Source organism: Anoplopoma fimbria, chromosome 7 (assembly GCF_027596085.1).
Source record: "Anoplopoma fimbria isolate UVic2021 breed Golden Eagle Sablefish chromosome 7, Afim_UVic_2022, whole genome shotgun sequence".
NCBI lineage: Eukaryota > Metazoa > Chordata > Actinopteri > Perciformes > Anoplopomatidae > Anoplopoma > Anoplopoma fimbria.
Genome location: NC_072455.1, coordinates 2,778,775 through 2,794,903, shown reverse-complemented (window position 1 = coordinate 2,794,903; position 16,129 = coordinate 2,778,775).

Genomic DNA, 16,129 nt, shown 5'->3' with positions numbered 1-16,129 from the left:
TCACAGATATACAAACCCTCCCTAAATTCCTCACACACACACACACACACACACACACACACACACACACACACACACACACACACACACACACACACACACACACACACACACACACACACACACACGCACACAAACTCCCTGACCTCTGGTAGAAGTAGCTGAGTCAGCGGCCTCTGCCCACTGATATCTGCAGTGTGTGTGTGTTATCAATCGCAGTGATAAATAATCGGTGACTGTGACTGTGTGTGTGTTTGTGTGTGTGTGTGTGTTGTTTGGATTTACAGCTGCAGTTGCTACGGTGACACACAGTCCATTCCAACAGTCTGGACATGAGTTAGTGGAGTGTGTTGAAGTTGCAGAGTAGCGCTGCACCATATCTTCTTTCAGCATCGATCGAAACTCAAACAGGTCATGCTACATTTTTTTTGCTGCTTTATGCAAAAGGAAAACTCATACAGGTTTCTTAATTTTCAATATTAATCCAGTGTTTCCCATTAATTACCTAAAGTCTACAGTATGTCGGCCTGCCAATGAACCCTATATGTTATTATACTCACTCTGATCACTCTCACAGAATTATTTTGTATTTTATCCACGTAATCATAAACGAGGACATGAAAAGAGGTAAACGTAACTTACGTACTTCTATAACAGCACTTCAATAGTAATTTTTGAACCCAAACTAAGATATTTCCCTTAATTTAACTAAGTCGTTTTTGTCGCCTAAACCTAACTAAGTTGTGTTCTGTGAACCATTGTATGTTTTTCGTCTTATTTAAACAAACAGTTTTTTTAATCTTTTGGTTTTTAAAGTTACATTGAGCAATTTTCTTTTAAGGTTATACAAAATGACAAGTTAACGTAAAGTTGGTCGTTTTTTTCCTGACTTTTAAATAAAAACAAACACATGGTTGAGTCCAATCTGGTTCAATGTCATCAGAGGAAAAATACTTTTATCTTTATTACTTTTTATTTATTTTTGTATCAAAAAGTACAAATTTTCTCTGAGGATTTTATGCACATAGTTTTTGCAGAGTAGTTACAGAGTAAAGTTGAGGTGGGACATTTAACAGCTGAGGAAACGACTTACCTGTTGAAGTTCAGTTAACTTTTAAAAAGAAAATACAAACCTTGAATCTGTAAGCTGATATGCCAAAATATTGGCAAGGTTCTCCTAATAACTGTAAACAAAAGTTTTTATCCAGCATATTTTCCACTGAGTCTGGCTTGTTTGGCTTAAAGTGCAAAATATTTTAATTTGTGATCATCTCATTTATTTATGCTAATCATACCAGCGCCTCAGCATGAACCGGTTGTTTGTTAAACACTCCACGCTGCACCTTCAAACAGTCTTCATGCCTGCAAAGCACAGAATAAACCAGGTCTGACCTCCTTTTCCTCCTAAATGTTGACAGATTTGAACTAAAGGAGAGTTTAAAGGGGATCTGAGGGGATTTTTGTAGTTTCGGAGACGAGTGCAAATTAAGATAAAACTCATATTTGGGTCGAGAAGCTCAAATAACACGGATGCTCGTACACAGCCGGAGGTGCGTCTGCAGAAAAATGAATGACATCAAAGATTAGGAATCCTGCTTAAAGAAACAGATTAATCTTTATAACTTAACTGTCTGAAATCATCTTTCACAGCTGATTGAAGCTTTACGATTATGACTCATCCATTGGCAGTATTTCATATTAGATCATTGTGGTTCTCCACCATATTCCTGGCACATCAGCACAGTTAAACAATCTGGATTTGTTTAATGTAAAGTCTGTATTTAAGCTGCTATTCATGCAGGAGGGACGTACTTATGTGAGAGAATACAACAAACAGCTTGCTTTGCATTTATGTAGTTGCACTTTTGTCACTCTCGGGAGTGGTTAAGTGCGGCTGCATCCATTAAAGAAGTCTAATTGTGCTTTAAATTCCTTGCTCAAGGGAGTACTTGAGTTAGGAGTTGAGCTGTGAAAACAGTTGATATCTGCTGAGATTCATTTTCCACTATCGCATCACGTCTTTTGTTATTAGTCTTTTTGAAAGATTAATAGTTCTCCACTTTTCAGATTTGTTTTTTAAAGAGCATTTTCAGCATTTTGTTGCAGAGCTTCATCATTTTAGTGACCTGGAGGTGACCAAACTCATGCAATCAAATGCTGATAAGATATCAAAAACATCATATCATGATTCCAACGACATTGGAACTTGTTGATACATTGCCTCCAAAAATGATTGACTTTTGTGCTTTTAAATCATATGCCTTTAAATGAAAAGAACATATTATGCATCACACTCCTCTCTCAAATATCACACCCATTTCCTCGTTGTCGTCTGGCAAAAAAATAGTCACATGACACGATTAGGAACCGGAGCAGACTTGCTCAATACTGGACCAATTTAACAAAAATGGTTGTGTCAATTAGTCATAAGACAACAGGGTTGAAAAACACAGTATTGACCCTTTAGGTAGATTAATCACAAGACGGGACAAGTTGGGAACTGATATCGTACGGATGACGGCGGTTGATTGATCCCAGTTTCATGTTCGTTTAGTGGTGATTAATAAGAGCTGCATGTCTCAGTGTTGGAAAGGAAGAAAATCTTATCAGTGTTCAGAACTCACCAGAGGTGGATTCAAATGAAATAGATCACAATCAGAAGGACTTTGATATGCATCAACTAGATTGCATCACTGACTCTGATCAGATATATTTTCCTCGGTCTGACTAATGTTCGTACAATTATTCCATTATATTTCAGCCTTTTATTAAACCCTGCATATCGGTGAGTCATATCATCTGTCCCTGACCACAAAGTAAACTGTTCTGTTATGTTTGGATAAATGAATTTCCCCTTGAAAGGATTAAAACGCTGTAAAGGTTCACCTTGACACAAATACTGAACGGTCCTTCTCTTAATTAAGAGTTTTATTGCACAGCGGTGGTCTAAATGATCAGAGCCCGTGTTGCAATCAAAACTATATTTTTCTGAATGAAAGGAGGAAAAATGTGCCAGAATGAATGATATTTAATGGAAGCAAAATATTGGAAATTCCATATATCATCTGTATAATTAATTCAACACGCACATTTTACACACAGGATTAAACCAGACATGTAAATGAGTTTATGGAATGACTGAAATGCTTAGTCATTCATGCTTATGTCTGTGTGTGTGTGTGTGTGTGTGTGTGTGTGTGTGTGTGTGTGTGTGTGTGTGTGTGTGTGTGTGTGTGTGTGTGTGTGTGTTCGAATCACATGTGGCACTGCAGTTTCCCGCCAGGCTGATCTAGCTGTATCCACGGCAACTGTTGGCCTCCAAAAACACAGACACAGTCTCCATGTGGCAGCGTTAAGGATGAAGCCACTGTGTGTGTGTGTGTGTGTGTGTGTGTGTGTGTGTGTGTGTGTGTGTGTGTGTGTGTGTGTGTGTGTGTGTGTGTGTGTGTGTGTGTGTGTGTGTGTGTGTGTGTTTTTACATGACTTGTGGGGACATATTTGTGATTCCAGTCAACATTGTGGGGACTCGGTTGTTTTTGGGTGTCAAAATGGGGACAATTGCGTTTCCCAATAATGTTAATCATTTGATTTCAGGGTCAAGACTTGGTTTAAGGTTAGGTTTAGGCTACGGTTTAGGTTAGGTTAGGTTAAGGTTAGGTTAAAGGGTTAGGTTAAGGTTAAGGTTAGGTTAAGGTTAAGGTTATGTTAAGGTTCAGGTATGTTAAATTAAGGTTAAGGGTTAGGTTAGGTTTTTAGGTTAATGGTTTCAGTTAAGGTTCATGTTGGTTTAGGTTTAGGTTTAAGGTTAAGGTTTAAGGTTTTTAAGGTTAAAGTTTAGGTTTTATGGTTATGGTTATGGTTATGGTTGGTTATGGTTAGGTTTAAGTTAAGGTTTAGTTTAAGGTTAGGTTAGGTTAGGTAAGGCTGGTTGTGGTTAAAGTTAGGATTAGTGTAAATCTCCAGGAAATTAATGTAAGTCAATGTAATGTCCAAAAGCCAAGAAAACACAACTGTATGTGTGTGTGTGTGTGTGTGTGTGTGTGTGTGTGTGTGTGTGTGTGTGTGTGTGTGTGTGTGTGTGTGTGTGTGTGTGTGTGTGTGTGTGTGTGTGTGTGCCAGTAGTGAGTCACGTTAACTATCTCCTCGTCCGACTCACCATCAGAATCAAAGTGACGCAAATCTCTGCGTCAGTAATGAGCATAAAATTGGATCTTTGTTCTTATTATCAAACACACACACACACACACACACACACACACACACACACACACACACACACACACACACACACACACACACACACACACACACACACACACACACACACACAAACACAAACACATTTATCCAGCAGAGAAGATTAAATCAGTTTTAGCATTTAGCAGTTTGATGAAGTGTTTGCACACACACACACACACACACACACACACACACACACACACACACACACACACACACACACACATACATACACACACAGAGATTGTATACATGTATACACAAGGATGCACACACATACACACACATGCACATATACACACATGCACACTCAAAAATGGCCATTTGTCATGTCGATCGTTTTGTTTGTGTTCAGCTCATTCAAGCTTCTTCTCCAGGTGGATTAGACCTGTGACACACACACACACACACACACACACACACACACACACACACACACACACACACACACACACACACACACACACACACACACACACACACACACACACACACACACACACACACACCTCCTCATTACCTTCAAATCCATTACTCCACCTCTCGTTTGTCTCCCATATTTTCTGTGTGTGTGTGTAATGAAGGAGATATGACAGAAGAAGACAGAAGGGAGTGGATAGAAAGCTCTAGGGAATAAAAGTGAGCGTATAGATGAAGAAGAGGAAAGGAGGAACTCGGTGTGATTTGGTGAATAAAGGATGAAGTCAGACGAGACTAAGAAAGAGGGAGGAAGAGGAGGGAGGGTGATTTAGAGGAAGAGGGAGGAGGAGGATAAACAAGTGAAAGGAAGGAGGGCGAGGATGAATTGTGGCTTATGTCACTATAAATGACTTCCAGGTTCTAATAACGAGTGTGTGTGTGTGTGTGTGTGTGTGTGTGTGTGTGTGTGTGTGTGTGTGTGTGTGTGTGTGTGTGTGTGTGTGTGTGTGTGTGTGTGTGTGTGTGTGTGTGTGTTGAATTAGGAAGTGTATTTGTGTGATTGCATTTGTCTTCGTTGCCGTCCGTTAATAAGCTCAAAATGTTTCTCTGTCTTCAAAAATAAAAAAATCTTCATACACGCTCATAAAAGCATTTAATAACGTATTTACAATTATTGAGCTTTTTGCTTCAAGCTCATTCAACTGTAAAATTCGATTTGTATTGCCAAGTTTTTTTTGCTTGGTTTCCTATTTGAGGGCATTTATAGTAAAACACACACACACAAATTGTGCTGTGTCATCAGCAAATTGATTTAGCAGCTTGCCCTTTTGTTGGAATAATGAAAGATTGCAGGATAAGCCATGCAAAGATAAGCAGAAGCATCTCTTTATATTCTTATTGTCAACAGATCTATAATAAAAAGGTCACAGATGTATGGTTTTATTTTTTTTAAAAGTCTGAGCACTGTTGTTTTTATGAAACGTCACTCAAAAAGTAGGAAATGCTGCATTTGTTGGGGACTATTTCCAGCGGCGGATTGATCTACATTTGGTGCAATGGCAGCAGGAGGGTGTTTGTGGGATTTAGTCAAAATAAACTACATTGCTCTTGTTCATGGTGATTGAGGAACTTGTCAACCAGTGCGGCTCATTGATGTGTTTTTAATGGTTTTCGAACAACAATGGAGCTTAATGGCACCGAGGAAGAAGATATGCAAACACAGTAATCAGGATAAATGAATTAGCTTTGTAAGCTTTGGTCTTTCTAAGGGATTTTCGACAATAATAAGAAAAACATATATCAATCAATATGAATCCTCTGCATTCATTTTCACGTTATTAGTTCCCCATACCACTTTGTTATTGCTCCATACTATGATTAATCTTTTGCAAGCTTTAAGTTTGTTTTCAACTCTGATTTCAAGTCGACAAACTAATTTATATTTCTGAAAACTTCCCATACTTTGGTTATTCCTCAAATAGACGCAGCCGTAAGTATGTGACTGTATAATGTGTTTGTGATTGTGCTGTTTAACGGATCATTGAAAACATCTGGAACTGAGTCACTGCTCCTTAAAAGTCTTGATTGTGTTTGAGTGTGCTTGCAAATAGTGCCTAAAATGTAAACTTTTAGTTTTATACCCTTTGTTATAAACATGAAAACATTAAAATTACATTAGAACAACTTAGATGTTTCATTGTTCTAGACTTCAGTGTAGTTTTAACCCGAATGGTTCTTTTGATTTTTGCAGAAATGAAGCTCAAGAACTTTAAGAATAGAATACAAATAGTGTCCTTATTCAATAAACGTCGCACTGCCTCTTCACAGAAACCGAACACAAAGATAATTTAAGCAGTTTGTGGTTTTCTCACCGTCCATGTTTTACGCCTGGTTCTCCTGCAGGGGGCAGCACTGAGCTGCAGAGAGAGAGAGGCCTCTGGCTGCACATGCATGCAGCACAAACACACCAACGAACACACAGATCCTCCAAGTGAATCCTATGTGTAACATGTGAACACATGCACACACATTTTAATTCACCCCCAATTTATCCACACAGTGAATCTGATGTTCTATGAGGGAACATTCAGCCTGCGTTCACCGCCGCATTCATTAGCAGCCTTCATCTTGTTTTGATGAAGTCTCCCTAAAAAAACACTCAGATATCTTCATCTGTAACAGCTGGGACTCTCCTGCGGAGGGTCTTAAATATATCCTTAAAATTTAAAATTATAACGCATAAGGGGCCTTGATGATCAGTAGAAGACCTTTTTTTTTTAAAGTCATGAACACCAGTTAATGCACCAAACGACAGGTAAAAATCACTTAATATGTCATTGAGATACGACCAAAACACCAGTAAACATTGGACCAAACTAATCTAAAACACCAGTTATTAATGCACCATAACAAAGATAACAATCTATAAATAATGTGCCAAAATAATAACAAAAATAAGAGCAATACAATAAATCTGACTCTCCCTGCTTTTGACTTTAGATTATTGACAAAGAGAGTTGCCCTAAACTTGAATTCTAACTTTTTTTAATAGTTTTGGTTACGATATTTAAGGGTGTGTAGAAATTAGGGGGATTTATTTAGAAATAGGATATAATATTAAAAAGTATGTTTTCATTAGTTTATAACCACCTGAAACTTCGAAATGTTTTGTTTTTGTCGCTTTGAATTAACTGTCGACATAAGGAGCGTGTCATCTTCGTGCTTTATTTCATTTAACAAAAACAGCCAAAGTTCTGATATGTTCAACATTAGATTTAAACACAAACATCCATACAAGATTTTAGCCTATAGAAATAAATAAATAGTGTAAAAGTTTTAGTCTCTGGCGTTTTATAACATCTACAGCAAAGCGACTCTGAGGTCGGTTACATCGTCTGCCTCAAACAACAAAGGTCAGTACGGATAACGTCTCCGCTCAGGACGCCTGGTTCATTCCGATAACGACACCCAGACGGACCGCTAATGTTCCGTTTGGGTCTCAGTGTGGCTGGTAAATCTAGTTTACTGCCCGGTCCCCCCACACACACACACACACACACACACACACACACACACACACACACACACACACACACACACACACACACACACACACACACACACACACACACACACACACACACTTTATGTTTGCCAGATTTATTTTTTTCAGTGGGCAGTGACAGTGTAATTTAAGACAAACATAAACGAATCTGCTGAGCACTGCGCTAATGGTAACAGTGGCTCATAAGCCTGTCATTCACAAATACACACAAACACACACACACACACACACACACACACACACACACACACACACACACACACACACACACACACACACACACACACACACACACACAGGTCAGTACTATCAACCACACTACATTTCCTCACAAGTGTGCGGAAGATACACAGATGTATTTTCTACCACGTAAACATGAAACAAAAACGATAAAATGTGAGCGATGGTTAACGCCTGTTTATGTGTGTGTGGGAATGTTTCTGTGTGTGTGTGTGTGTGGGGTGTGTGTGTGTGTGTGTGTGTGTGTGTGTTGGGTGATAACAGCTTTTCTAAATCTGCGTCCTCCCCCCGCTGACACTCCAACGCACACAGAGGGGAATGAATTAGTAATATGCCTCAGAGAGAAAAATAAGTTCATGCAACACCTCGGTGAAGAGTAGGTGTGAAACTTTTTGTCAGATTTCTGGTTTGTGCGTAGTACGGACATGTGTGTGTGTGTGTGTGTGTGTGTGTGTGTGTGTGTGTGTGTGTGTGTGTGTGTGTGTGTGTGTGTGTGTGTGTGTGTGGCATCTCTCTCCCTGTTGTGAGAGTGGGCGCAGTGAAAGTATCACTCCGGTGTTTTCTCTGTGTCAGCTGGAAGTTTTAATTTTAGAGAAGGTCAACGGGTTCACCGCGGTGTTTTGTCACTGTGGCCAGTAATGATTCATGATCATCTCTATGCACTGTAGCTACTGGTACCACTGGTATTACTGGTACATACAGAAACTTTTATCTGGTTCTGAACCAGTCTCAGTTTAGTCCTGATCCTCTATATGACCTCCATCAGTAAACGAGACCATCAGAGAGAAGATCGTCTGTTTCTATAAAGTTATTCTTAAAGCTCGTCATCGGAGCCACCGGGTCGGATTCTGGAGAAACCAGATGAAATCATGCATGGAGGGAAGAACCAGAACCAGGACTGAGAGGGGGCAGACTGTCAGACCCTGCTGCAGTAAAATTGGAGGTTTTCTAAAGGGAGTCTGATTCCCAAAACCACTACCGCTTTTGTCCACAGGGACCGCCAAAATCAACACAAAATGAAAGTAAAATCTGAAATTGACGCTGCTCGCTGCCCATCGCCAGTTTTTTTTCCATATTCAAATAGGCCCATTGTTGTTCCTACTGTTTCCTCGGTTTGGAAAAAGAACCAATAAGATGTTGGAATGTTGGAAGGAGGATTTAAGAGCATGGACTCCATCTGCTGCTGACACAAACTCCCCAAGGTTCCCCTACTGTATTGACGGTGAATTTGAGAGCGAGATGCTTCCTCATATTTTTTTTGATTGAAGTGTTTGCTTGATGAGCATCCCCTGTTTTGCTTTTCCTTGTTGAAGGTCTCACAGTTTTCCTGTTTACTTATTGTGTCCAAATGATTCTTGTTCATTGTACTTCAGTTTCAGACACAGACATAGTTCCTTTCTTTATTTCTAACAGCCGGACAATTCTACTTTGGGTTAAAGAAGAACATGTCACATCTACCTGCATCATGATTCTCTTTCCTATAAAGACCCACATTTCTTTTTGGATCCTTCCATCCTGTCACTGCAATGGACCGTCTTCTCCATTTTACTCAAAAGGACTGTGGAGATTACTTTCTTTTTCTCCTCTTCCTAAATCTGCCCAGTGATGCCCAGCGGCTTGTGTCTCTCCTCCACCCAATCCCTCCATCTTCCTTCCTTTTCATGTCACCGCGGTTACATAAGGGAGGAAGGGAAAAAGAGTGAGGAGAACTGAGTGTGTATATGTGTGTGTGTGTGTGTGTGTGTGTGTGTGTGTGTGTGTGTGTGTGTGTGTGTGTGTGTGTATATATGTGTGTGTACGGCTGCTGCTCAACTTTTAATCAAGAATTAATTGTTAACCTCAAAGGAAACAAATCTTCCCCTGAAGAGTCCTCAGTCTCTTGTTTCCGTCAAAACAGTCTGATCCATCAGCTCGGAGGGTTGAAAATATGTTAAGAAAATTATTCTCAGACGCCTCATGACTGTGAAAGCAAAACCAAAACACTGATATATAAAAACAGCAATAACAACCTCGGCTTTTTCCTTCAAAACCTCAATATACAGAATCCAACCTGTTCTGGTTGACCATTAAGTTTCCAACAATCCTCCAAACATGTTTTCGTTTTCTATTCTATTAGGCTTAGTATTTTTATTATTATCTTGAGGTGAGAAATCTCATTTTGGAAGCAAAAAAAAAAGGTATTTATTTACATTTTTTTAAATCAAAAACGTACATTTGTGATTCATCTTGAAAGATATTTCCATGTGGCCTTTTCGTCTGTGCAATCAGTGCTGGTTTAGTGGTTTAACTCCCTCTGGAAGTACTTTATTAAATGTAAACTTTCATCAAACAGCCCTAGCCTGATATGTATTTTATTCTTCTGGTCAATCAATACTCATATCAGCCATTTTTTGGGCTGCAAAACTTGTCACAAATGTCCTATTTTCTAGCATCCACACCACTCAAAAGCAGCATATATATCCTCAGAACCTGCTCTCTGATTGGCACATCATGGCCACCGTACTTTTATGAATTTTCTCTCTTTATATAGTGACAGGCTGTCTTCCTTTACGGTGTTCTGCCAGGGAGTCTTCCTCTTATGTCTTAGCTGATAAAGAGACGCACTGTGGGAATAGAGACAGGGATATGTATGAAATAAAGTCTGCTGACATCCAGCTTTTTTGATTTCCACTGTGTGATCTGCCATTGCACTGCAGCAGTGGTGGCGGTGTGTTTTGGACTCGAGCCTGACTCCCGCGAGGCTTCCAGTCTGTGAAAGAACCTTGTTAGATAGACGACGACTTCTCGCTGTGTTGATGTGCAGTGAGAACGGTGAGAATGAGCGACGTCTCAGAGGTACGACAGTAGTTAACGGTCCCTCCTTATCTACTCCCTCTAGATCGTGTGTCATTTGTGCCACATTTTTAGTAACTCCTGAGGCTTCTAAGACTTAAAGTATTACCTCACTCGCACACAAATGCACACTCTCACCCACACAAGAGCATATATTTAACTTTTTCTAAATCCCAACTCCATAGTTGATTGAGCAACTGTGAACGGCTCCCATTTAAGCCATATAAGATAAGATAAGATAATCCTTTATTAGTCCCGCAGCGGGGAAATTTGCAATATATTACCTGTAACTTTTTAAAGAAACCATTTTTAGAGCGAAAACATGGGTTTTGTTACAATTAAAACAACACATTTCATGATGTTTTCAACTGTGACTTTTGGGAGGTTTGGTGCCCAAGTGTAACATCCAAAATCACATTAATTAAAGAGCCACTTCAGACTTTTGTTATAAATGATTCTGACATAAATTTGTTGTAATTATCCATCAAAAAACACACAAACAAGCACCAAGAGAAGGTCTTGTATTGAAACATTTACCAATATTTTTATGTATAGAAAACCTGATGTGCTCTGCTGCTGTAAAGGCTGGAACACTTTCTTTTTGTTCAGTTCCCAGTTTAGGTACGTACTCCCCTCTGAGCGATCTGAAGAGTGCATCCTTTTTATATTGTAGACAATGAGGAAAAAAGGAAGCCTGCAATTTGAAAAGATGTTCCCAGCATGCACTTAAACCCAACATTACATCTCTTAAGAACAAAACATCTCTCAGTGGTTGGAGCATTTCTTGTTCCCCAGGCTACTGGAAGTTGCAAAGGTTAGAAGACTTGTTCTCCAGCAAACATAATCGAGGTGCAACCTTTCAAAAACTTGAGACAACTGTTACGAGTCTTCTAGCACAATGTAAGTGTTTGTTGTATAACACAATTATCTTGCATTACTCAAAATGCTCAAGCGTGAGCCAGCATCTGATAAAAAGTTCATTGTGCATGCAAAAGATTTCAAAGAAAGAAGCTCACAACTTTCTACTGCACCCATTTCTAATAATATCAACTTATTAAATGGGCGTTATCAGTGGTTATCAGCACCATTTTAATGCTTCAGAAGTGGCAAACTGCACTTTCGTTTTTGGCCAACGTACGTAAGTTACGTTACCTAAGTTTAGATAAGTTATGTACGTTAGGTAAGTTAACTTTCACACGGGACATGAACGGCAGTCTCCTTGGTGAAAGTCTTGTGTTTGTTCAGGCTGGTCTCATCCAGCATTCGTAGCTAAACCTACAAAAATAACTTGCTTTTATTCTATATCTCACAAATTGATTTAGTATGTTATCCACGTAATCATGTCTCAGTTTTAACAATGAAGTTTAAAGACCACAAATGCCTACGCAGAGTGGGTGGAAGTGGAGGTGGACGGGTCCGACAAACAGAGATCTTTCAGCCAGACGACCGCCGTTTGTTCCCCGAGTGAATCAAGAAGTCGATGTTTATATATTATATTTATTTGTCACGTAACTTGCGTAATGTAGTTACGGCACTTCCAGTGTTATTTTTACCCAAACGGTGACCTTTTTCTAAACCTAACTAAGCAGTTTTGTTGCCTGAACCTAAATAAGTTGTTTCCTTTGAAGGCAGAATGTAACTGAAATTGAAAGGTGTTGCTTGCTTTTGTAGGAAAACATGCAAAAAACTGAGGAGTAACTTTTCAATATCATACAAAACGATGTATGAGGACACATAACCTACATTAAGTTAGGACAAATAATGTACGTTAGGTAGGTTAACTTAGACGGGACAAGGACAGCAGTCTCCTTGGTGAAAGTCCTGTGTTTGTTTGACCTATCCATCGACCTTACCTCCTCCGTTTGCTGCTACGTCACCTGATTTCCCCCTTGTCGTCTTCTCATATTCATATCGGTGATCAACCATGAGAATAGATAATAACAACCTTCTCAACCTACTAGTAGGTGTAACCCACATCTATGAGGCTGAGAACAACATCGAACACTATATCTATACTGGACATTTTTTTTTACCTAGAGCTAATAAATTGATATTTCAAATAATAAAAAAAGTATGTTGTCCTCAAAATACCACCGTTTATTTTAATTATGTGCAAGTACGTATTTAGCTAATAATAACAGCTGCTCAGAATGATTTTTGACTGTATGTTGGAAGTAATTTTTGCCTAAAGACCAAAAAGAAAAAGTCCCAAAAAGTTTTTTTCCAGCTTAAAATACTGCACAAAAAAAACAAAAACCTGAGTATAATCTGCTCGTTAAGCCTCGGCTTCAAAACTCAAGTTCCCTAATGGGATATTTAGCTCGCAGCGAGGCTCACAACACAATACATACATCCAGTAAACACCGATTAGCTTCAGAGAGAAACAATGCAAAAGAAAGTGCACCAGACTTAAGTCAAAATAAATGTATTTAAGGCTCCGAAAATGAAACGGCAAAGGCTCCACGGTGAGATTATACGTCTGCTCTACAGAACGTTATAAATCATGCATGATTGCCTTTGTTCTCTGCTGATGCTAACTGACGTGCTACTCTGTATCGTAAACAGCCGCTCTCTCTCTGGCGGGAGACGATTGTGTGAAAGCAGCTTAAGGGAAGATGAAGCCGGTAGCTGGGAGGGTGAAATGTTGTGATTCCATACAGTAACGGCAGGTTTTTTTGGTGAGAGGAGATGGCTGCTTCAGAGCAAACAAGACGTGATAGTGCTGGTGGATTCGCTGCAGAATCACTGCACACGTCTGTCTGCTGGGAACTGAGTGTTAAATATTAAACCTCCTTTTTTCAACTTTAAATCAAGAAATGCTTTCTCTAGAGTTTTGGGGTGTTTATCTGAGGCGCTGAACCAAAGCAGTTTACTGAGAAGTAGTTGGTGCTCAGGAACACTCTGACACAGACAAATTGACCTTTCTGTTACAGGAGTCTGTCTCACAGTGCCTTTAGAGGATCATATAATGGTAAAATATTGAGAAATTAAATAGAGGCCTGAGTGTTTCAGGCTTTTGGAAGTTTTAAATGTCATTATCTAAAGAAAGTAAGATGTAAGTGTGGACATCCATAGTTTGAGAGGAGTTTGCAGGAGTACAAAACAATAAAGTTGTGATTGAGTTAAATGTACTTTAGCATTCTGGTTGTTTATCTTATTTGGTACGTAAAATTTAAGGGAAGATGGTGTTCCTCAACATTTCATCCACTTTCTGTACCGTGTGGCTTCTGCTTAACACCTCAACTAGATTTTGCGTCTTTATCTAATCAATTGTTAAGCAAGTCAGAATATCCATACCTACATGTTTTCTAGTTTTATTGACTTGACATCCCATCTGCGACATGCAACACAATGATCCGGTTCCTTGGTTTCCATTGGAGTACTCAATAGCCTATAGAGGTTTCTAAAAACTGAGATTAGTGCCAATCCAAGTCTTTGAAACCCGGAATCAATGTTTACATGTTTATCTCATAACTGAGTTACAAGTGTGCATGTCATTTTTGTTTTTCTGTCATTTTATGGTGCTTTCACAAGCTAACATTTAGTATGTTTTTTTCAAACTCTTGTTCGGTTGGTTTGGCCAAAAACAACCTGTTCTTGGCCGCTGCTGAGAGGTGATCTTTGACTGTTTCCAAGCAAACCCCAGTGCTGTTGGATTGCAGTGAGAACATGATCTGACCCAATTTCAGCCATTTGTTGAGATGGACATATCGGTAAATAACTGGTTAACATGAGCGAGACAGGACTGGCTGATGTTTGATTAACATCTGGGTCGAAGAGGAACACGAAGAATATGCAAAATAAAGTCCATAAAGATAGGGAAGACATGAAGGTTATACTGGAGGAGAAGGGATTTGTGAGCACTTGATGGGTAACCTGTGTATGACTCGTGCTTTGCCGCATGTTAAGTTGCATTGTGGGATAATTGAGTCAGAAATGAAGGGGCTTCAAATTATGTTCAGTTATGGGTCATTATAGAGAACATAATGTCCTGGATTCAGTTCCAGTGTGAGAGGTAGTGTGCCAATAATGATGATTTGTAAGTGGCTGATCTGTTGCATGCTGGGTAACGTTAGTATCCTGTGTTAGACCAAGAACTGATGTTGGCTTTTATATATTGACGATCTTTTTGAAACATCGGCATTGAACGTATGTTTTTGCAGTTGAAGTGATTTATCCCTTTTGGGTTTCTGCCATAGACTGTTATTAAGAATTGGACGTAGTTAGTCATTGTTGAATTGGACGTAGTTAGTCATTGTTGTCATTGTTGTCGTAATGAAGCCTCGAGTTCGGCGATTTTGTTGTCGCCATCTTGACTTTTCGTAACGATGAACGGACGTGACCATATTTGGAATGCGAAAGAGTTAGGTAGAGACGCCGTACACGTCTCTGGTAGAGAACTGTCAATCACAGTAAGCCCCGCCCTAAAGCATCCCCTGCTTTATGGTCTGTTTGACTCTAAATGGAGCATCATTTACTAAATGAACATCATGCTGTATTGAAGAAGACTTGAAACTAGAGATTGAGACCATAAACTCATGTTTACAATGTTTACTGAGGGGATAAATCAAGAGAGAAGTAGAGTCATTTTCTCATAGACTTCTATACAACCAGAGGAGTCGCCCCCTGGTGGACAGTAGAGAGAATGAGACACTTCAGCATTGGCTTCACGTTACAGAGCTGGAGGTTGCCTCTCTGCATTTGTTCTTCATGTTCTATCAGCTGCTCGATGTGTCAAATTATTTCGTCACCACCGATTCACAGCGACGCCTTCATTCATGTCGACGCTCGATGGCTGTTTGTGAATCGCTCCGAGTGATTTGTTGTGATTGTCTGTTTGTGTTGAGGTTTTGATAGTGACGGGGAGGGAGCCGACATCTCCTTCCCTCCTTTTTTCAGCCTTTTTTACTCCCCTCTTTTTCTGCCTCCATCCCTCCGTTCTCCTCCCTTTAAATGTCATCCCTCCTCTCGACCTTGTTCTCCTTTCTCTCCCTAATGCCACAATCGCAATTTGTCTTTTCTCCCTCTCTCATACCTCCCTGCCCTAATCCCTCCTTCTCCCCCTTCTCTCCCTTCCTCTCTCTCTTTCTCCTCCCACATCTCTTCCCTCCTAATTAAGCGCTCCCTCTCTCTGTGTCTCCTCCAAATTCTCTACCTCTCCTCTTTCCTTTTTCTCCCTGTTTCTTTTTCTCTCCCCCCCACACACACTCCCTCCACCCTCTATCTCTCCCTCCCTCCTTCCCTTTCTTCCTCGGTCCTTGTTCTCCCTGACAACACACTGCGTTATGTAATCTGTGTCTCCGGGTATTAGTTATGCAAATTCATACATTTTTA